General features: G+C 53.8%; 1 protein-coding gene across 2 annotated transcripts in view; it reads left to right on the forward strand.

Annotated features, from left to right (window-relative positions):
• GLI2 (GLI family zinc finger 2) overlaps window positions 1-23,228 on the forward strand; it is a 259,960-nt gene that overhangs the window by 86,635 nt on the left and 150,097 nt on the right. Inside the window, exon 1 of one of the 2 annotated variants that reach the window (XM_047873108.1) lies at window positions 6,773-6,853. The exons of the other annotated variant lie outside the window; for it this stretch is intronic. The gene's annotated coding sequence lies outside the window, so the exon portion shown is untranslated. Of the gene's footprint in view, window positions 1-6,772; window positions 6,854-23,228 lie in introns of those variants that run through there. 2 annotated transcript variants of the gene reach the window in all.

Here is a 23,228-nt window from a genome sequence, read left to right on the forward strand (position 1 = left end):
TCGCTTGAGGGCCCCTCTGGCACTTCCGGCCTATCCTGTTGTCAGGCAAAGGGGGCTTGGGAGGCAGAGAAATCCCCCAGTTAACGACAGGTGCTGGTGCCTGGAAGTTGGGTGAACGCGCCAGAGCCGTAAGGGCACGGGGGATATGAGTGGGAAGCATCTGCTACCTGGAGATGGAGGTGGTGGGTGCTTGCAGAGGGCAATTCCGGGGGGGTTGGGAATCCTTTGCTGTGTCCCTCTCTGCGATTTCGTCATTAGAGAGGAATTCGGATTCATCTCCAGCAAACGTGAGTGTGGTACAATGGATGCTCCTCCAAACGGAGGCAAGGGATTTGGCTGTTGTCAGACCTCAGTGCCTTAGTTGGAATGAGTTCGTCAGAGGCTGTGTTGAGCGAGTAGGTGTGATGGGAAGGAGCACAGGACGACGGGAATGAGACTGCTGCTCAAAGAAGGGCCCAGAAACACGCCTGAGGGACCCGAAGATCCCCTCGGTGCGTCATCAGACACAAGGGCCTGTGTCCTGCCTTCTTGAGGCCTGTGCCACAAGTCCTGAGAACCAGGGACAGGGGAGCAGGGACGGTTCTCCTAGACTGGCCTTCTGGAATGGAGGAGACCCCAGACCCTGAGCCCCAGGGATGCGCCTGATTTATAACCAGTCACTAAAAATATATACAGTGAAATGAAAGCTCCTGTTCTTGAGCAGAGTCCTTTTAGCCGTTGTAAAGATAAGTAACGGCAGTTATAAGGCCACTTAAACCCTTACCTTTGGGGTATAAAGGGGTCTCTGCAGACAGTAAGTCTTTATCGAGAAATGTTTACTCATAAAAAACCACAATGAAGCCTGGGAGAGAAGGCGGCTCGGCCATCGGGCCTCTCTGCCTTTATGGAGCCGCGGCCTCCGCGACAGTGGCTGCAAATCACCGCATCCCAAAGTTGAGGGTGGGACTGAGTTAAACCTGCCTGCCGCCTTCTAGACCGCCACCGTCCGCCCCCGGCTCCCCTCCCCCATCAGCGGAGGGCACCTCAGTGGGCGGTGGCTCCCCTCTTGCCTGTGCCATTGTGCCACTCTCCCTCTCCCTGGGATGCCCTCCTCTGCTCTCCTCCCCGCTGCTTGTCCCTGCAGGGCCATTTCCACATGTTCCCCTAGACACCCACCCCCGTACAAGTTACAGTCCGGTCAGGGGAGCAGAGCCACAGTGAGTGACACGGGACAGGGGTCGTGATGGCACCAGCCGCACCCAGCTGGGACCATTAGCTGGGGGAGCCTTGAAATCTCTGGAGAGCTGTGGCCAGAGTCACTGGAAGGTCAGTGAGAGGGAAGGCCGGGTGGGACACAGGCGAGAGTGTGGACACGCTGGAACCCGTGGGGACAGTTAGAGCTTATATTTGTCCCGCTCTAGGAGCTCCGTGGGAGCGGGAGGGGCTGGCTGCCCACCTTGCATCCCGAACTGGTTAATCCCTTAAAAATTCCCCAGGAGAATTTCCCCAAAAAAATTCCCCCAGGAGAGGACCCCAGAGAACAGCTCTTTATGTGGGTTGTATCTATCAATATTTGTCTTGCTAGAGGGGCACGCTGGGTGGCTCAGTCGGTTGAGCACCCAACTTGGGCTCAGGTCATGATCTCGAGGTTCCTGAGTTTGAGACCCACGTCGGGTTCGTTGCTGTCAGCTCGGAGCCTGCTTCAGATCCTGTCTCCCCCTCTCTCTGCCCTTCCCTCACTTGTGCTCTCTCTCAAAAACACATAAACCTTTAAATATATATATATATATATATATATATATTTAAGTATAAATATATATGTATATATATATTTACCTTTGTAGAAATTTAAAAAGAATTTTTTTCAATGTTTATTTATTTATTTATTTATTTATTTATTTATTTTTTCAACGTTTATTTATTTTTTGGGACAGAGAGAGACAGAGCATGAACGGGGGAGGGGCAGAGAGAGAGGGAGACACAGAATCGGAAACAGGCTCCAGGCTCTGAGCCATCAGCCTAGAGCCTGACGCGGGGCTCGAACTCACGGACCGCGAGATCGTGACCTGGCTGAAGTCAGACGCTTAACCGACTGCGCCACCCAGGCGCCCCAATGTTTATTTATTTTTGAGAGACAGCAAGAGAGAGCACAAGCCAGGGAGGAGCAGAGAGAGGGGGAGACACAGAATCTGAAGCAGGTTCCAGGCTCTGAGCTGTCGGCACAGAGCCTGACTCGGGGCTCGAACTCATGAACCGTGAGATCATGACCTGAGCGGAAGTTGGATGCTTAAACCGACTGAGCCACCCAGGCGCCCCTACCTTCCTAGAAATTTTAAGGCCAGAAAACTTTTAAATGTTTTAATTTTTGATCCATTTAAAATTGACGACGGTAAACCCGTTGTTTTCATCAAAAATAACTATTTTCCAAAATAAGAAAGTGAGAAGGGTGGGATCACGCTTTTGTAAACCTCTGTCCTGTCTGCCTTAACGGGAGGCAGCTGGAGGGCCACATGCATGCTTCTGCGTAGACACGTCTACAGCAATGTGCTCTTTTGCTTGAAATATGTGGAGGAGATCTGGCCTCACACAAAGCAGTTAGAAAAGGGAGGGCGGTTCGAAAAGTCTGTTCCGCTGATTGTAGATACTCTCCTTTGATATTACACGGAAACTTGACACATGGTTGTTTCTTAAGGTTACTTGTGACATGAAATCCGAAACCAGATCAAAGACCTTTCCCTTTTTTGTTCGGTAAAATCCACTGGTCTCTCTTATACTGTGAACGGGTATTTTTTTACCCATGCCTTATTTTGTGCCATCGTTTCGAAATACTGGCTTTTGTCATGGGGAAATATTGGCTCACAGAATGGACAGTACCGTGAGGGAATGAGTGTGATGAAAAACACTGTGACTTTGCCCCCGCCGTGAAAGAGGACCGTGCTGCACCCCCATCCTTCCTCCAGACCTCGTGGATCTCAGCTGTGGCCAGCCCTAACCTGGAACCCACTGACAAGGGAGTTCTTAGAAATGAAGTGTGGGCTTAGCCTCATTGCCATGGTACAAAGCCACCCTTACACCTCCATGGGGGTGTCTCCTTGAAGCCCCCTCACCCCTTAGTCCCATCTGCCTTCTGGCTGCATTTTCTCTCTTCCCCTTCCTTGACAGAACTGTCTCTGTTCCCTGTCTATAAGCCACACCCCTCAGGACCGTGCCCCATCCCTTCACCCAGATGGTTCCATGAGGTTCCCATGCTGCTCTGTCCACGGGGGTGGTCTTCATGCCTGCTCTATGGACTCACCAGAGCTTGGCCTCACGCCCCGGCCCTCCCTTCCCTGCCTTCTGGACACCACGTGCCCCGGCATGGTCACCTACCCTCTCCCTTCTCCCTTGGCCCAGGGCCCCAGGGGCTTGTCCCTCACCACAGTCCACCTTGGTCTCACCTGGGGGTCCTACCTTCTCAGCTGTCTCTGCCCCATGACTCTTACACTCAGACCCACTTACCCCAAGGGCTGCCTGCCCTCAGACTTCTGGATGCAAAATGGCTGTCTCTGCACCCACTTCTACACCCCCCCCGATGCCCCCAGGGCATCCTCCCAGGAGATAGCATCACCAACCTTCACTTGTATATGATGGAAACTTAAGGGGATTTGTGCCGCCTGTTGTACACGAGGCCAGGAGGAGCCCCCCAGTCTGCCCACAGGCTCACCATGATGAGCAAAGAGTGAACTAGAATCTGACAGGGTTCTGGGTTCAAAGCCCACTCTCCTCCCCTGCCCCCTGCCTCTCTAGGCATTCTGCCTTTGATTCAAGGGCTACACTTTCAGGTAGAGGTGAGGGCTGCTTGAGCCTTAGGGTCCATCCCCTTGCAGACAAGAGGTAGTGAGAGCCAGAAAACTCCAAAGAGCCCAGCACCCGTGCCTGTGGGGGGTGGCAGTGCCTCTCTTGGCCTGGGACGGTGGTGAAGGGTGACAGCACCCACCCTGGGATGCACAGGCCTGAGTCTGATACCAGGGCTGCCCTTGGGTGCATCCGGGAGTTGTTTTGGGGTTTTTGCCTTCGGGTTTTTTCCCCCCTTCCATCCCAGAAGAAATCTCTAAGAAGAAAAGAGATCTGCCTCCGTAAGCAGTCCCCGGGAAGGAGTGTCTAGGTACCACAGGCCCAAAGCAGAGAGAAGAGCGTCTGCTGCCCTTTTCAGCCGGCTGTGGCCTCAGCTGGTGCTGAATGTCTCGGGCATTTAGTGCAGAGCCAAGAGGCAAGCCCTGCTAACTCCTTACAGAGTGGGGGCTCTGCAGGTGGGAGCAGGAGTGTCCCCTGGGCAGGATCTGCTAATGTGCTGTGTGTGTCTCTCCCTGCCCCCGCCCCTGTTCCCTCCCCACACCCCCACCCAAGCACAAAGCACTTCTGAGTTTGTCTGGCTCCCAGCAAGTCTCTGCAGGGGACCTCTCCCACCCCACCCCCATATTTTCCTCTAGGCCCTCTGCCTCTCAATCCCAAGGCTCCTTCTGGGCCAAATTCAATTAGTCAATTCTGTTTAATTCAAAAAGCATTTGGATGTTTATGGAAGGCCTACTGGTTAGCATGTTGCCAAGGCCACCCGGATATCAAGTGGTGCAGCCAGGACTTGAACTTGAGTCTGTCTGAGCCCTGAGTGCAGGCGCCTCTTCCTTCATAGCACGGCCTCCTCCTCTACCTTCTGCTGATAACGTGCTTGTCTGGAGTAGCCCCAACTCCCTGCCTTCTTTAACTTTTGCCCACTCCCGGTTTATGTGCTGGGAAAACATAGAAATCTGTTAGAATTGTTTTTTTTTTTTTAATGTTTATTTATTTTTGAAAGAGAGACACAGTGTGAGCGGGGAGGGGCAGAGAGAGGGAGACACAGAATCCGAAGCAAGCTCCAGGCTCCGAGCCGTCAGCACAGAGCCCGACGTGGGGCTCAAACTCTCGGACCGTGAGATCGTGACCGGAGTGGAAGTCGGACGCTCAACCTACTGAGCCACCCTGGCGCCCCAGAATTGTTTCTGCCCAAGAATCCAGGGGCACCAAGTAAGGGCTTAAGAGTCTCTTCTATGGATGATTTACACACTGCTGGGTGCAAGGCCTCTGAGGTGTAGGTTTGGGGCTCAGCGGCTTCTTGTCTCTTTCTGGGTCACAGTTGGTATAGATTGCCTAAGTGGTGAGTGACCTCCGGGTGGGTGAGATTCGTGCTACACTTTAAAAGTGCTGGTAATAGACAATTCAGAGTGACAGAATGCTGGTAATGGAGAATGCTTTTATATTCCCTATCCACCCCTTCTTTTTTTTAACCCCTCGTAAATCTTAAGGACTCTGAGACCAGAAGTTTCTTCATCTACTTGCAAGTATGCATCGTGGTGCCAGGCACCGTGCAAATACCCCGCCATCCAAGCCCCTGAGGAACTCCCCAGGTGGGAAGAGGGACGGACTAGCATATCATTAGGGGCTCGGTATGGTTAAAGGCTTTGAGAGAGCCCAGGTCTGGGCACTTTTTCCTCCCCTGAGGGAGGAAAGACAGGGAAGGCTTCCTGGAAGAGGCGTGCTCGAGCTGGGTCTTGAGGGATGAAGAGGGGTTCACCAGGCAGAATAATGGAGCATAGAGAACAGAACATGAGCACGGGCAGAGGGAAGGGTGGCAGCTGAGACGATGTGAATCTGAGCTCTGCTGACCGTTTGCTGGAGGAAACCTCCCCAGCTTCTCCTGAAGCATCACACGCTGGAAAGACTAGGGTTGTCAAGAAAGATCTAGGCCGGTCCCTCTCGCCTGCTGTCTGGTTTTCTCAGCTGAGTTTACGTTCCCTCTCGCTCCCTGAGAGTCAGGACAGTGGAACGCAGGTGGGTTTTCGAAGTTTCTCTTTCTCTCACTCACTGAGCGCCCATTCCCTCATCTCGTGCGAGCTCTTGGCCGTTGTCCTCGTATTTGCTGAAGTCACGGCGACTCGGCTCAGGGGCCCCAGTTGGGGTGACTGAGAGCTTTCCTCCCGGTCGGACGTCCTGGAAGCCACAGAGGGTTAAACACCAGGCAGCTGGTGAGCATTAGTCCCCTCTCCAGGCGATAACGTCAGAGGCTGAGCTCGAGAAAGAGGAGCTGGTGGCAGGGGAGGCAGAGGGGCTGCCTTGAGGCTCTCCCGGGTGGGCTCTTGGCCCCACCACCCCCAGGTAGGCCGGCCGTGGACGTGGGGGCCCCAGGAGGACGTGCGGACATGGCCACCGGGCCGGTAGGCATGCACGTGTGGTGCCAGTGCCCGTGTCTCTCGGTGCGAATTCTCCTTTGACAGAGGCAGAAACTTCAGTGGGTGTGGGTGTGGGTTCTGGGGGGGGGTGATAGCTCACTTTCTGGGGCCAGGGTGGGGGTGGGGGACTGGCTTTCTTAAACAGATGCTCCACTGTCCCGTTGGAGTGGAGCAGGCAGGCAGGATGGGCTGCCCGGCAGCTCCAGGGGTCCTAGCCGGCTGTGCAGCCCTGAGTGGCCAGGGGCGCGACTGGCCGCGGTGGCTTCAGTACGTGTTTTCTCAGTCTGCCTGGGACCAGGAGGCCTCTTGAAGGGGTTGCCGTGCGCCGACTCAGTGACTAGCTTGCGGCCTCCCTGTGGTTCCAGATGCCTGGCCAAGACCCGGGAGCACCCCGCCTCTCCCCCCCCCCCCCCCCCCACCCCGGGGAAATGGGAACAGTGTGTGTGCTCCTTCCTGACCGGCAGCCTGTCTTGGTGTGGCCTGCTGAGTGCTACTGCCCAGACTCGACAGGGATGTGTTTCCTGGGGGCGTCTGTGCGCGGCAAGGTGGGCGGGTTGCGAGGATTGCCAAGGGGTGGCCGGCCGGGTGGTTCGCTGGCTCCTGGACTTCGGGGATCGCGTTTACTAGGCCTGGTATGTGATGTGTTTTCCTATTTTGACTGCATGTCGGGAGAAAAATATCCATATTAGGGGTGGGCCTGTGGCTCAGCCAAGCAGCGTAATGCGTGAACTTCTACCATGGAAGAAACTAGTAGATCTGGCATTTAGGATGACCGAGTGGGACCCTCGCTCTAGCCTCGGCTGTCAAACCCACAGAGGGGCTGGTCAATCTGTGCCCCCTGGGGCATCCAGTGGCTCACACCTCCCACCGCCAGGCCCGGCCTCCCCGCTGTGTCGTGGGGTCTGCCTGGATGCCAGCTGAGGGCCGGACATGAGGAGGAGGAGAGGGTCCGGGTAGGTCCAGGAAGACACCGGCACTCTCAGTGGGCAGCCTGACCCCAGGCGATCTGCCCCACCCCCCACCTTTTCCTCCTTGTTAAGTGGAGGGAAGGCTGACTTAGACTATTTACAGCTATTTGGAAAAGACCCTTTTCCTGCTTTAGCCCAATTGGCCCTTTGCAAGGTGACTTTAAGTCTGTGCCATGACCCCCAGAGGCAGGTGTGATTCCATTTTACAGGTGGGGAAGCCACGGCTCCTTCCTGGTGGGTGACCTGTCCAGGACAGCAGAGGGGCTGGGTCACGTGCAGCCTCCTCTAGGCCGGGCCACCCCTCATGGTGCCTGGTGGGTGTTCTCAGGCTTCGACTCCGTGGGGCAGGGGAGAGAGTGGCCTCAGGGAATCTGGCTGCTGGTCCACCAGGCTTTGCTGTGTCCCACGCCTTCAGCTTGGTGACGAGGCTGCTATGGCTAAGGCCCAGCTTAGTTCATGTGCCTGCTCTGCCCCTGACCAGCGGAACAGGACTTGGGGCCAGTGGTGTGGCCTCTCGGGGCCTCGGTGTCCCATCTGTAAAGCACCCAGCTGGCATGTGAATGGATTATTGCAAGGGTTCAGTGATCATCAGCGAAGCATTTGGAACAGTGCCCAGCGGGGGTTACTCTCACACAAGTATGAGGGGAGAGAGCAGCCTTCCAGAAGGCCGCTGGTCCTCGCACCATGCCATGGGTGCCGCGCCCTGCATACAGTAGGTGCTTGAGACAGCAGGGATATGGGCTGCGGTTCAAGGCACGTGGGCACAATGGCCTTTTGGAAGCACCTTAGCAAGCTGCCGCTGGGTCGGCCTCAGGACTCCCGAATCTTTACGTCCCCCCAACTCCCGAAGCTCGCCTCCATCATAAGGACCCCAGTGTACAATTATGGTCACATAATTGGCACAGTTATGATCAAGAGAGACAGTGTCACCCCCTACCCCAGGACGCAGCTGAAGTTCATAAGGACTGCTAATAGGAATGCTTTTGTGAATTTCATGTTTATCACTTTTCTGATTGTTAAAGCACGTTGGAGGGAAGAACACGGTCACGTTCTCCTCTGCTTCCGCTTCCCATCATTCCCGTGTTAGCTTGTCTTTCCGGGGCTTGCGTTCTATGCAGTCATTTCTCTTTCAGTGTCAGGTTCAAGTGAGGAAATGAAAGAGCGAAAACAAAACAAAACAACAAAAGAAGCAACTCCCTGGGCTTTGGGAATTCAAAGCTTCAGAGGAAATGATATTAATGCAACCAAGATGGTTAATTTCCCGTTCGACTTTATTTTAAACACGCTCCAATCCCATTTTGTTCTGCCTCTTACCCTGGCTCTTCTGCAGGTACCCCCAAATGTTCATCTCCACAGAGTGGTCCAGGGCTGGCAGGTCAAAAGGATGTCGTGGGAGATACCTGGACAGGTGTATGCAGTCTGCAGTGAGGGCCAGGTGAAGGGCGGGCAGGCGGGGCGTCCCAGGAGGGACCTGCTCCTGCCCCCACCCGTGGCCTTGTGTTTCCAAGGTGAGGCGGCATTTGACAGGGAGCAGGCTGCACGCTGTCTTTGGTATGCCGTTTGGTCCCTGGACTTAATGAGTTCTGCAGGGACGCTCCGCTGTAGCTAAAGATCATTTACCTGAATTGCTTTTTAATTTCTGCCGTGGGAAGCTGCCCCTGGCGCAGTATAATTACATTATAATTTACAGCAATCCCAAATCTATAAATTTAGCCATCCTGTGGGGGGAAGGGACAGGAGCTACGTGGGGGCTGGAGGAGAGAGGACCCTCCCCCGCCCCGCCATCATTCAATCAGCCTCCACTTCTGGGTGCAGTTTCCAATCACGGGGCAAGCATGGGAGAGGCAGAGAGGGACACCTCTTGGCCAGTAGATGCCGAAGTTTGCTTTAACACCAAGGAGTGTTTGGTCGTGAGCTGGCCGGCGGGGGAGGACTCGTGCATAACTTAACGTCCCTTCTGATCTGCCCGCTTGTGGCAGTTCTGCCGTGGGACGTGGGTGCACACAAAAGTGGGTGGCCTGGGGACGGCAGTGCAACACTTGGAATTGGGAGGCAGGGTACAGACCTCTTCCCCGGTTTTCTTCCCAGAAGTCCTTGCTTTGCCCCCCAGGGCTGTGGGCTCTGGAGAGGAGACGCAGGCCCCAGGGCAGGGTCTGGGGAATGTTGGTGGGTAAGTGGCTGGCAGGGAGCTTAGCCAGTGCATGGAAGCTGAGCCCAGCGGGATTCTTGCAGGCATGGAGGGAAAGGGCCATGCCAGTGGTGCAGGCTAAGAGAGGGCTTTCCTCCCTGTACCCACCATCTGTGCCCACGTGAGGATTTACACATGTACTGGCCCTTTGCTGTCCATGTTGCTATATAATTCGCCCCATTCCTATAAGAACCATACACAGATCAGAACATCCATATTTTCTGTACACAAAGGCAGTTAGTTAACTGATGGAGTTCTATGGTGAATTGACTTTAAATTAAAAAACATTTTTTTAAATGTTTATTTTTGAGAGAGAGAGACAGAGAGAGAGAGAGAGAGAGACAGTGCGAGTGGGAGAGGGACAGAAAGAGAGGAAGACACAGAATCTGAAGCAGGCTTCAGGCTCCGAGCTGGCAGCACAGAGCCCGACGAGGGGCTCGAACTCATGAACCGAGAGATCATGACCCGAGTTGAAGTTGGACGCTTAACCGGCCGAACCACCCAGGCGCCCTGAATTAACTTTATCATAATAAAGGAAAAAATAGACTTTTCTGATTTATAGACTCCAGAAATCTAAAGGTTCATACCTTGGGTGATTAACATTGGAGTGACCTTTTCTTTAACATATTACAGTGGGAGGCCATAGCGTAGCCAAACCAGTAGTGGAACTTGGGTTCAGAGAGGTTAACTCACTTACCCCAAGTCACACAGCTGGTGGGAGGAGATAAGGCATGCAAATAAGGACGATGAGAATGTGAACACCGGAGTATACTGTTAGGCAGGCTGTCTCGTGGGAGACATGAATAGGGCGAGAGGGAGGCAGGAGTAGGGGAGTGAACAATAATTTGTGTTTTCCTGGAGCCCAGAGGCAGGGCGATGGGGACAGTGGGCGGATGTGAATCTTGACTGCTCTTGGCTCTGTCAAAGGTAGCTTTCTGGGGTGGTGTCTCTGGCAGCACCCCATCCCCAAGGCCATAGAGCCCCTTTCCTCACAAGAACAGCTGTCCCCCGAGGAAGCTGGTGGTCCCCAGCCTGCCCTGTGAGCCTTGGCTCTTCCACCCCTGAGCGCTGTGGCTCACAGATGACGAAACTGTGGCTCCAGAGTGATGTTCCAGATACTCTCCTCTGGCCAGCGCGCCCCTGACTCTCTCTCTCTCTCTCTCTCTCTCTCTCTCTCTCTCTCTGCCTGGAAACCCTTTCCCTCCTCCCTCAGGCCTACAGCAGCCCCTCCCAAACTAGCTTCCGGGAGACGTTCTAGGTGGCCTTTGTGAGTGTGAGCCCACCCTGGGGGTCCTTGCTGTGAACTAAGGTGTTCCCGCAGCCTGCCATCGAAGCCGCAGTGACACCACAGGGCTCGCGCTCCCTTGTGCGCTACACCCCCCTGGGGGGCTGTCTGCATAGCACTTCCCGTGGTGGAGTCTATGGCACCACATGTGTGTGTGTGTGATTTGGGGCTTTGGGAAAAACTTAAGCCACTGCTCAGGGTCTGAAAGAACTTGTTCCCTTTAGAAGGAATCTGTTCCTCGCTCAGGTTTTAATTTTTTTTTTTTAACGTTTATTTATTTTTGAGACAGAGAGAGACAGAGCATGAACGGGGGGAGAGGCAGAGAGAGAGGGAGACACAGAATCGGAAGCAGGCTCCAGGCTCTGAGCCATCAGCCCAGAGCCCGACGCGGGGCTCGAACTCGCGGACCGCGAGATCGTGACCTGAGCTGAAGTCGGATGCTTAGCCGACTTAGCCACCCAGGCGCCCCCTCACTCAGGTTTTAGAAACGCAAGCCTGCGAGATAAAGCCCGAGGCCTGGGCCTGGGCCTGTCCACCTCTGCAGCCACTCAACTGCCCTCACAGTTAAGACGCCTCTGACCTGAGAAGAGCCATGTGGTTACTTCAGCCCTCACGCACGTGTGTCCTCATCTGTTGCCTGCCCCCTCCGGGAAACCTTCCTTGATCGTAACCCCCCTACCCATGCCCGTCTCTGGCGCGTCCTGCCGTCCTCGGGGCCTCGCCTCCATTAACCAGGCAGAGCCTGGGCTGTGTTCTGTCCACCGGGCCTGGCCCTGGCCGGCCAGGAGATGTTTGGATGACCAGGCGGCGGATCACAGGGACGCCTCCTTCCTGTGTCTGCTGGTTCGCAGACGTCCCCACACGAGCCGCAACGGTTCAGAGTTGCACTCCCGCTGTGGCCCAGCAGCGTCCGGCGAGGGACAGGATGCCGGGGGTGAGAACCCCACAGGCCTTTGCTGCCGGGCACGATGGGAGGTGGCCGCCTTTGTTATGACAGAGCAGAGCCTTGGGCTGGGGCCAGGCTCCGTCCAGAGACAGCTGTGGCTCTTACGGCCGGCCAAGCAGGGCGGGGCGGGGCGGGGCGGGAGGGACAACCGTGGCTGGTGTGCACCTGCCCACACCCAAGTAAGCTCACTCAGCTTGTATGGGGGAGGGGGACAGACCGGGACAGGGGGAGACCGTGCGTGTGGTGGAAGCAGTGCCCTCGTCTGGGAGTCCTCCGCTCGGGAGTGCCAGGGCTGGCTTGAAGTGGAGGGCGAGTGAACACCTGCTGGTCTCAGGTCACGTTCGCTTTGCCTCCTGTGTCATGAGTTCCTGTGCCGGAGCTTTTACTCCCAGCTCCTGCTGGTCCCGCACCCGAAGTTTTCATGCACAGGCTTCTGAACGCAGCCAGCCCCCTCTGTTGCTTCTTGGCTGAGTGCGGGGGGCCGGGGAAACAGCACGCGTCTTTACACGGAGGAGCCCGTGGACTGGACTCGTGAGGAAGCAGGTCTCCCTCCTCATGGGGCTTCCCTTGAGGTGGGCAAGGGTGGACTTGGGCTATTGGAGTGTTTTTAATCTCACATACAGACTTTAGCCTCTAACCCCCGGCAAAAGGTGGGGATCTCCTATATTCCGATCTTACAGGTTAAGGACCTGAGACCCAGAGAGACCAGGAGCCCCGGCTCACACAGGTGAGAGAGGGGCATCTGGACCCACTTCTGTCGGATTTCAAAGCCTGTATAACCTCTCCACCGCATGTCCCCCAGCGGAGTGATTTGAGAATCAGGCAGTTATGTCTTTCTGTAATTGTCGTCCCCAGTGATAACCTTTGGAACCCATTTCAGATCAACCCAGGCAGCCTTTCCCAGTTTCCTCTGCCCTCCCTTCAACTGCTGGGCACATTCTTCACGAAGATTTCCCTTCAGGTTGCATCTCCCCACTCTTCAGTCTCATGGACCACGGGATCCCAGGACAAGTGGAGCTCCTAACCATCTTGCTTTCTCATCTTGAGTCCATGAGGGACCGTTGTGTGTCCCTAGTTCCCAGAACAGCACCTGTCTCTGTGCATAACAAATGGTTGAGTGAATCGGTGATCAGTTGAGTGCTTCAGGGACTCACCTGGAGCCAGCCCAGCAACGCAGACCTGTGGCAGAGGTGTCCTGGCCCCCTTGCCGTCTGCTTTCAGGGTGGAGTGGCCCAATGCAAGCCTCTGCCAACACTTCCTGCGACATAGTGAACCCAGCCCACCTGAGAGAGGTCCTCTGCTTGCGATCAAGCTGGTGATGAAGAGTCAGTGGGGACTCACAGCCACCAGGATGTCCATTCTCAAAGAAACACAAATTGTAACAAGTGTTGGTAAGGATGTGGAGACACTGGAAACCTTGTACACAGCTGGTGGGAATGCAAGATAGTGCAGCCACCACGGGAAACAGTATGGAGGTTCCTCAAAAAGTTAAGCATCCAATTGCCATATGATCCAGCAATCCCACTTCTGGTGATCCCCCAAGGAATGGAAAACGGGGTCTTGAAGAGATACTGGCACACCCATGTTCCCAGCAGCATTATTCACAGCGGCCAAAATACGGAAGCAATCTGAGTGTCCACCGACCTATGAACGGAGAAGCAAAATGTTGTATATACATACAAAGGTGTATACTTCATCCTTAAAAAGCAAGGAAATTCTAACACACGCTACCACATGAATGGACCTTGAGGACACTATCAACTAGTGATAAGCTAAGTGAAGTGAGCCAGTCACAAAAAGACAAATACTGTGTGATTGCACTTATATGAGGTACCCAAAGTAGTCAAACTCAGAGACAGAAAGTAGAATGGTGGTTGCCAGGGCCCGGGGGAGAGGGAACTGGTGAGTTGTTGCTGAATGGGGAGAAGCTTTCAGTTTGTGGAAAGTTCTGGAGGTGGATGCATAACTGTGTGAATGGGCTTAATGCCACAGAACTATACGCCTAAACATGGTTAAAATGGCAAATTCTGTACTATGTAAATTTTACCACAACTTTCAGAATTAAATGATTTTTTTAAAAGTCAGTGGGGGTGCACCTGGGTGGCTCAGTCGGTGAAGCATCCGACTTCAGCTTAGGTCATGATCTCATGGTTCGTGGGTTTGAGCCCCGCATCGGACTCTGTGCTGACAGCTCAGAGCCCGGAGCCTGCTTCGGATTCTGTGTCTCCCTCTCTCTCTGCTCCGCCCACCTCACGCCCCCCCCAAAAATAAATAAAAATAAACATTTTAAAAAATGCTTAAAAAAAATAAGTCAGTGGGGATCAGGTCCAAAGACCTCTGGAACTTTCAAAGCTCCAAAGGACCTTGGGGGTCTGGTCCGACCACCCCTTTGTCTTACAGAAGTGGCAGCAGGCTGGGACATGGCCCTGGGCTTCTCTGAGGAAGGATTCACTTGGCCCTGAGACAGCCAGGTGAGGCCAGCCTCTCGTCTGAACCCCCGGCCCCCCAGGCTCCGCGATGTGGGGCTCTCAACCCCAGACAGACGCTGAGGGCGGGACCCTGCAGAAAATATGTTGGCTTGAGAAATTCAAATCTGACTTTTTTCCCTTCTCTGTGAAAAGAATTAAAATCCAGCAGAAGCCTGTTACGGGCGGGCTGAGGTTATTTTGGGAAGCAGCAATTAAAGGTTTTATCCTTTTGCCCTTGTAGCTCGTACAGGTCTGTGAAGCTATTAAACCTTCACCCAGCCCGCAGCCCAGAGGAGCCTGCCCTGCCCCGTTTCTCCTCCAGTTCCATGCCTTGGGAAAGAAAAGAAAGTTAAATTCATATTAATTACGGCCAAATCCGCTCAGTAAGCACTTGCTGAATGTGCCCAGGGATGAGGTTTAAAGCTCTCCTCCAAACAAAATGGCAAAATGAAAGGAATAATTTATTTGGTCAGACACTATAATTTGCCACGTTATTCCCCTTCTCTTGTTACTAAAATGGATTCTCTGCCGAGGCCGTGGCTTCCAGCTCCTGAAAAATCATTGTCCATGGTCACCATTCCTCCCAGCATCCCTCGAATGTCTGCCTCGCCCCCCGCAAGGCTGAGGCGGGGCCCAGGGCTCGCAGGGGACGCACACAGCACACACAGCTTCAGGCTCACACACACACACACACACACACACACACACACACACTCATGGGCACACACGGTCACACACGTGTCTGTCTGTGGAGAACAGAATGCCTCAAAGCAGGTTAGTAGTTCAGTAAATTATCTCTTTCTGTGTGTTTGACAGGGTGGCCATGTTGTGGGAATCTCTGAATGTGTTTTGGACCCAGTTTGTATCTTTACGAGGCCAGTTTACTCAACGGTAGTTTAGCGATTAAGACCACCACCCCGGGAGTGGACCGAGGTAGGATTGGGCCTCAGTCCAGCCGCTTACCAGCTCTGTGGCACGCAGCAGGTAGAATGAGCCCCGGCCTAAATGGGGGTGACGGTGTTGACCCCATAGGTGTGTATGAGGAATAAACCAGACGGACACAGTGATTGTTCTTCAGGAGGCTCTTGTCCCTATTGGCCAGTATCACCGAATCATCACGTTGCCAAAATGCTGGATGTCCTATCCCTTTGCCAAGCGCGTCCTTGGCTGGGGCGGCGAGCCAGGGCCAGGACGGTTGCATGAGGGGCTGTGCGGGTTGGGGATCCTGCGTGCTTGCCAGGATCCTTTCCTTTGGGGGGGTCTCCACCCTGGGGGCTCGAGGCGCGGGGCCAAGTTCCGGTGAGCCCCTTTGAGTAAGCTCTGTGCCGGGCGCCCGGATGGAAGGGGGCTTGGCCAGCAGTGGGCGCGTGTCTTAGGGGAGTTGCGTGAAGTGTGTGTGTGCGCCTTTGGGCTCACGTGCTTGCTTACGAGGGGGAGCTTTTGAGCGGAAGTGCTTTGGGTGACAATGGAGGCAGGTTTGGAGGTCTGTGTTTGCTGTTACCTGCTTGGGAGTCTGCTGGTGGTGGGCAGTGCCCTTTCTAACCAGTCCCAAGGCCCCGGGCAGGTCACAAGCCCGTCTCCGTTCTCAGTCCGAGTACCTGCCATCCTGGAGGGCAAGCTTTGGGTGAAACTTCGGGACAGCCACGTGGGCCATGCAGTGCCACCATCAGGGAGTGTCTTGGGTCCCTTCTGGTTGCCGTGTTTTAGTGGCTCAGCTCCCTCTGCCTCCAAAAGGCCCTTAGCCCTCGCGTGTTGGTTCGGCAGGGAGAAGGCTGAGCTCACGCATGTGAGTTTGGGTTCACGCGCCCATGCGTACAAAGACGTGCACGGACATGCGGGGCACCTGCCGGGCCCCACCCCCATCCATACGAGGGCCTGGCGGGTGGTGCACGGGTTCCCACGTGGTGGCACCTAGAAGCCCGTGCCAACCAGCCAAGTTCAACAGACAGTGACTGGGACAGTGGGCTTGTCTCCAGGGGCTCCCAAGGGACAGGCCGGTGCCAGGCACCTCAGACGGCGTGACGTGCGGGAGTGGGTGAGCTCCCCTTCCGGAACCATCCTGGCCAGGCCCTCGTATCTCTGTCTCTGTCGCGCTGCCTGTGTGTCTCTGGTGGCCGTCTCTACTTCCTTTCTCTCGTTCCCACTGCCCTTCCCTGACTGCTGCAGTCCTGTCACTCTGCTTGCCTGTCACCCTTCTGTCATCCTGCTTTTCTCTGTCCGTTCTTGTCCCTGCGTTTCCCTCTGTCTGTCCGTGTTGCTCACTCTCTGCCTCTGTATCTGTCTGTCTGTCTGTCTCTCCTTTCTTCTGTCCAGTCTCTTTGTTTCTCTGTGACCCTTTTTCTTTCTACCTCTGTCTTTCTCCCCCATTCTCTGTCTCTGCACACTGAGGGCCGTCCTGGCTAGAGCTGGGCCCCGTCACCATGCCTGGCCCACCCTCTGCCGGGCCTCTGGAGGGGACTTGAATTTCCCCCAAGGGCTTTCAATCTGGGCCCTGATTATTGATTCAATTGGGCAGTTGGCTGGTGGTCCTCCAAGGTAACCCCTCAAGGGGCACTGACCCCTGCAGCGTGGGGACAGGTGCCCAGGGTGGCCATAGTGCCTGCCAGGAGGCCCCCCCCCCCCCACCAGGCCAGGGGAGCACCAGGGTTTTCCTGGCAGAAAGGCACTTTCCATCACAAGCCAGACAGGCTAATACCCAGGGAGGAAAGGCTTGGCTCGGAGTCCTTTATATTCCTTTTTTTTTCGGTTGGGGGATGTTGAGCAGAATATTAGTTTCTGTTCTGAAGGCATTTTCAGTGTGCACCTATGAGCATCAAACCTGTGAAAAGAGCGTACATATATGTGATTTTCATAGCCCCTGATGGTACATTGTCCCATTTTATTTTATTAAAAATTTTGTTAATGTTTATTTATTTTTGAGAGAGAGAGAGACAGAGTGTGAGCGGGTAAGGGGCAGAGAGAGGGAGGCACAGAATCTGAAGCAGGCTCCAGGCTCCCAGCTGTCAGCACAGAGCCCGACGCAGGGCTCGAACTCATGAATCGTGAGATCATGACCTGAGCTGAAATCATGCGCTTCACGGGCCGAGCCACCCAGGTGCCCCCACTGTCCCATTTTGGAGTGATGGCAAGAGGGTTGGAAAGGGAGGCGGTGCGTGCTCTCGGGGCTGGGAGCCCAGACCTGAACCCTGCTCAGACACTTGCCACATCCCTGAACTTCTCCGGGCCGGTGTCTGCGTTGGTCTATGGGGTTCACTGTGATGGCTGCCTCACAGGGCTGCTGTGCGGTCAGACCAGGCCACGCTCGTCAAGGGCCTGCTCATGGCAAGAGGAACGACCACGCTGCTAGTGTCGAGAAGCCGTGAATATTATTGCCCAACGTGAGCCCATGACGTGGCCCGCGGGGTGGACCTGCCCTGGGCTGCACCTGCCGTGGCACCTGGGAGAGGATGGTTACCGCATACAGGCACCACAGGGAGTTCTCGCTTGCTTCTCTCCACCCGCAGGAAACACAGTGTGCTGTTTGCTTGGCGATGGGGAGCCAGTGCTTGGCTAGGGGAGCCATGCCCACCTAGCTCAGAGTGGGGTGCTCGTGGCTCCAAGGCATGCTCTCCTCCAAATGGCTGATGGAGCCCGCGTGCCGGGGGCGGTGAGCGCTGCGAGCGCTGCGAAGGCAAGCCTCCGGTGCCTTCTCCACCAGGGCACTCGGGGACAGACAGAGCACTCGGGGCACTCTGTGTCCATGCAGAAACTTGGTTCTGTGGGGATGGCTTTCGTGTCTGCCCTGGGAGGGGCACCTTCTGGTTCTAGCCCCTTCTGAGCAGCTCTCAGGCCTCTCCTCGGCCTTGGGACGCACCTGGCTGTGACCGCTGGAGTACGTTCAGGCAGTTGGAAAGTAAACAACTTTCTAAAGGGAGCAGGAGCCAGACTGGAGGGCAGTTCTGTCCCTCCTGGAGTATGACCTGGGCTGGTCACTTCAGTCTCCGAGCCCCAGACTGCCGTGCCCTTGGGAGGACACGCGGGTTGTGTTAGGTAGTGGAAGGCCAGGAGGAGGGGTCCTCCACGGGGTGGCGGGAGGCAGGTTAGGGGGTCCTGAAGCTCCACGTCCTAACTCTCTGGAAAGATGAGGACAGCTGGAAAAGACTGGCTGTGATGTGGCGGTGTGGACTCAGGAACCAGGTCACACGAGAGGCTCTGCTGTATCCTAGCAGTGTGACCTTGGGTAAGTCACTGTACCTTCATGAGACCCGCGTCCCCATCTGCAGAACCAGACGGTCAGGCTGCCTCGGCAGGGCTGTCTTGGGGATTGATTGGAAGCCTTGTCCCCCCACCTTGACGTCTTTTGTTGGAGTCTTTTGTTCAGTGTCCAGCAGCTGCCTCCCATCGCAGGAGTCACCTCCCTCCACCCCGCTCGCTGGTCACCAAATGGGGAACTCAGGACCACCAAGGCCCCTGGGCTGGGAGGATCCTTCCGTTCCCCGAACCTCCTCATTGGCAGCTGGGAAACATGCAGGCCATTTCGGGACACTCGGCATTTGAATTTGAGATTCGCTTTCAGCAGCATCCACAAACCGAGGTTTAAAATTCAGCTGGAAGCCAATCCCCCCGCCTTCCAAAGTCATCTCGGTGCCGTTCTTAAAAGTCAGAAGTAGCACATAGGGAGTCTGTAGTTGGCTCGTCTGGCTTGGCTGAAGTCAACTGTGTGTTGGCTGGTTTCGAAGTGACCCAAGAATGCCGCTGCACAGCCTGGGGGTGTTGGCCGCCCCCCCCCGCCCCCCCATCACGCCCAGATCCTCCGCATAATGCCCAATCGTGTTTAAAAATGTGGATTTTATTATTATTCAGGTATGATGAGCCTAACAGACAGGAAACAACGGTCACGAGAGAGATAGTTTGAGACAAACTGGAAGAGGAACGGGAGGCGTGCCATACCATATGGGGGTGCAGTTTGGCCAGCAGGCAGGAGCCGGGGGAGAACGTGGGCGCGAGCCTTGATTGTGGTTTTCGTGGGGAGGAACGGGCAAGGCAAGGTGAGCTAAGCAGGGTTAGGATTGGCTGGTTCAAAGAATTTCAGCGGGCTCTGGGGTGTAGCGCGATCCCTCCCCTGCCTCCCAGCCTGGCACCTGCCCTTCCGGGGGGCGGGGATCAGCGCAGAGAGGTGGTGGGGTCTGGGCTCTGGATTGGTTGGTTTGCACAGGAAAAGCACTGCCCTGCGAGCCCTTGGCTCTCTTTAAGAGCGGCCTGACTAGCCCTAGAAGGAGAAATCTGCAGTGAGGCCCCGAATGCCAGAGCGCCCAGAAGACAGAAAATAAGAAAATAGTTAATATAGATAACGAGGGACCACGGGGCAGGGTCCAGATCTCTGCAGACGCTTCTGCTCACAGACTTTTTTCTGGCCCCCTTGGCACACCGTTCCAGTGACTCTGTCCCTTGCCCTGCAGCCTTTGCTACTGGGTGTATAAGTCACCGTCAGTTTTCTATAGGGGATCCTATGCGAGGCACTGTGCCGACGTTGTCCTGCTGTCCAGCGCTGGGAGATAATGTGTCAGGAAGCACCTTGCCGTGCAGTCCTCATAGGGTCATTTCAGTGACTCTGTGTCCCAGGTTTCCTTTAATCCCACGCTGGTGTTCAGCTTGTTTTCCACTGGTGTTATGTGTGCTTGGGTGCCGTTGTGACCAGGCAGACATTTTGGAAGAAATGTTACGATTCTGATGGAGTGATGGTGGTTTTTTAATTTAATTTCATTTAATTTTTTTCAAGGCTATTTGTTTATTTCAGGAGAGACGGAGAGAGCAAGGGCAGGGGCAGAGAGAGAGAATCCCAAGCAGGCTCCGTGCTGCAGAGAGCCTGACACGGGCCTCGAACTCACAAACTAAGATTATGACCTGAGCTAAAACCAAGGCTCCAAAGCTTAAGCGGCTGAGCCACCCGGGAGCCGCTGATGGTGGTTTTTGATAAACATGCCGTACGAATGAGAAACAAACCTCTTTGAAGAGGGGAAGGCGGAGGCCAGGATTTGGGGGGTGGCGCAAGTGAGTTGGACGGTGGCTTTGGCCGAGTGAAAGGGTCCTGGCCCAGAGTCAGAACTGGAAGGCCAGGTTCAAGTAGTAGCTGTGGCATGTGTTGCCTGAGAAGATGACTTCCAGCATCCGGTTTCCCCGTCAGTAATGGAGATAATGCTCCCAGCCATGCAGGCTTGGGGTGAGAGGGAATCAAGAAACGTGCCTGGTGTATCCAGTGTCTCTCCTCAGCGACGGTTGGCAGGTCCCGGGTCTGGCCACACCCCCTCCTCTGGGCCGGCCTGAGGCCTCTCCGGCCAGCAGCAGCCAAACTCAGGCGCTCCATGAGAGCACATTCTCCCTTTCCCGTGCATTGTCCGTTTGATCCTCTCTCCGCCTCTGAGATAGGGGAGCCAGCACTGTACCCGTTTATCAGACGAAGAAGAGGAGGCCGGAAAGGCAGAATCTCATAGAGCTGCCCAGCAGTACCTGACTGCCCCCAGCAACATGAGGCTTCAGCAGGAGCAGGTCACATGTTATCTTTGAGTACTGCTGTCTTAGGAATTTGTTGCAACATTCAGATGGCTGTTCTGGGCAGGCCTGCCTGCTGGGCTTCCCCATAAAGTGTCAGCCAAGGCCTCCCAGGCCCTAGCTAGGCAGGCTCCAGGCTGTCTTGACTTTCTTGACTTTCCGTGTACTGGGGGTCTGCAAGCACCTTATCCTGTCTTTGGAATATGTATAGTATATGTATGTATAAAATGTATGTATATATTTTAAGCACACAAAAAAGGTGTAACCAATAGGCATACAGCTTAACATTTTTTGGCCTTAGTTTCTGATCAGCTGCTCAAAAGGGTGGGAGCCGGTCTGCCCCGGGTGCAGAGAATAGGGAATGCACGTTGCAGAGAATTCAAAAAGGAACATCAGATGGTCTAAAAGTCAGAACAGTTTGTATTATTCCCGTGTCCTGGCAGCTGTAAACAATGTCTGAGATAAAGCAGTCCCCGTTGTGTGTGTGGGAGGGACCCAGAACCCATAGCAGGCTTCCCCCCAACTTCAGGATCATTTTAGATCCCCTTCCTCACCCCCACTTCCCCCAGAGAATGTCATGTCAATCATTGTCAGGCATGTTTTCACATTTTCACTGTATATGTGTCTGTCTACATACATACAGTGGTTTAAAACTTAAGATTTTGCCTTACTGTGTGTATAGATATATTTTTTTCTTGCACATAAAATCATGTTTTTGAGATGTATCCACGTCACTGCCAGAAGCTCTCATTTGTCCCCCAAAAGCCCTGTGTACCCCACAATGAATGAATATTCCACAACCCACTTGTCTACTTCCCTATGGAGATTTTTTAGGCTGTTTGCGTTTTTTTTATTAGCACAAACATTGTTGCAACGGATGGTGCATGTCTCTTTGTGTACATGTACAAGGAGTTCTTCAGGGGGGCAGGGGGCGGGGAGAGAGGATGGGGGGAGGCTTATGTAATCCATTTTGTGGGTAACAAACAGCATTTGGCAAGATGAAGTAGAAAATAGCACAGTGCATTGCAGGAAGTCGAGGTAAAATTGTGTGTGCGCCTGTGTACGTGTGTGTGTGTGTGTGTGTGTGTGTGTGTGTGTACATGCTCCTGCACCTGTGGACAGCATTGCAGTGTAAAATGTCTCTGCCTATAAGAAGAGTTTGAAAGCCACAGGAGTGGAATTGTGGGTTGTGGGGCGTGTATGTTTCCAGCTTTATTGGATACTGCCAAACTGATCTCCACAGTGGCTGGACAAATTTACTCCCACTTTTCAAACAGTGATTTGTATTATTAGACTTAAATTTTGCGGGGTGGTCTAATAAGTAGGAATGACCTTATTATTATTTTTTTATTTTTTTTTCAACGTTTATTCATTTTTGGGACAGAGAGAGACAGAGCATGAACGGGGGAGGGTCAGAGAGAGAGGGAGACACAGAATCGGAAACAGGCTCCAGGCTCTGAGCCATCAGCCCAGAGCCCGACGCGGGGCTCGAACTCACGGACCGCGAGATCGTGACCTGGCTGAAGTCGGACGCTCAACCGACTGCGCCACCCAGGCGCCCCGGAATGACCTTATTTTAATCTGCGCCCTCTCATTTGTGTATGGGACATTTTGCTTTCTTGTCTCTTGGTTGGCCTGTTCTTTGCCTTTGCTCAACTTTCTGCTGAGTGCTTTCTTCCTAAAACTTTTTCAAGTATACTAATCATGTATTGTTTAGATATGTTAATAAATAATTTCTCCCAGTCTTTGGTTAACCATTATCTTTGTTTACCTTACGGTATGGTTTACTGGGCAGAAGTTGTGCATTGTAACATAATCGATGTATCATTCCTTTCCTTTATGGAATACATTTGTGTATTGTTTAAGAGTTTCTTGGGGCGCCTGGGTGGCTCAGTTTGTCAAGTGTCCAAGACTCTTGATTTTGGCTCAGGTCATGATCTCCCAGTTCGTGAGATCGAGTCCCACATCAGGCCCTGCATTCACAGTGCAGAGTCTGCTTGGGATTCTGTCTTTCCCTTTCTCTCTGCCCTTCCTGTGTGCATTCTCTCTGTCTCTCTCTCTTTCTCTCAAGATAAATAAATAAATAAACATTTTTTAAAGAAGAGTTTTTTTCCCTATCTTAAGGCTGTAAAGATACTCTCCTATGTTTTCTTCCACAAATTCAAAGACTGCACATTTACAAAGTTTTTTAATCCGGCTGGAATTGTCTTGTCTTTGACATGATGTTGAAATCGCATTTTGTTTTATTGGTCCGTGTGGATAAGCACTGTCCTGGCAGCAGTTACTGCATTTCTTAATTTTTAAATGATTTTTTAAGTGCGAAGACGGTCACATGTCAATTTCCCTTATACACGCAGGCCCGTTCCTGGCCTCAGCTCGGTTCCACTGGCCCATGACTTTCCATGTATGTGGTCCACTATCATAGTTACTATAGCTTTATGTTAAGGGTACTGCCTCATAGGGTAAGTCCTCTCTTTTGTTCCTTTTTCCAAATGCCTTGTTTCTTCTCTGGCCTTTGCTTTCCCATAAGAATCTTAGGATAAACTTTATCCAACATTCCTGTTGGAATTTTGATTAGAGTTGCATTGATTAATTTGGGGAAGATTGCCATCATTCTGAATTTT

The sequence above is a fragment of the Prionailurus viverrinus genome, chromosome C1 (genome assembly GCF_022837055.1).
Source record: "Prionailurus viverrinus isolate Anna chromosome C1, UM_Priviv_1.0, whole genome shotgun sequence".
Lineage (NCBI taxonomy): Eukaryota > Metazoa > Chordata > Mammalia > Carnivora > Felidae > Prionailurus > Prionailurus viverrinus.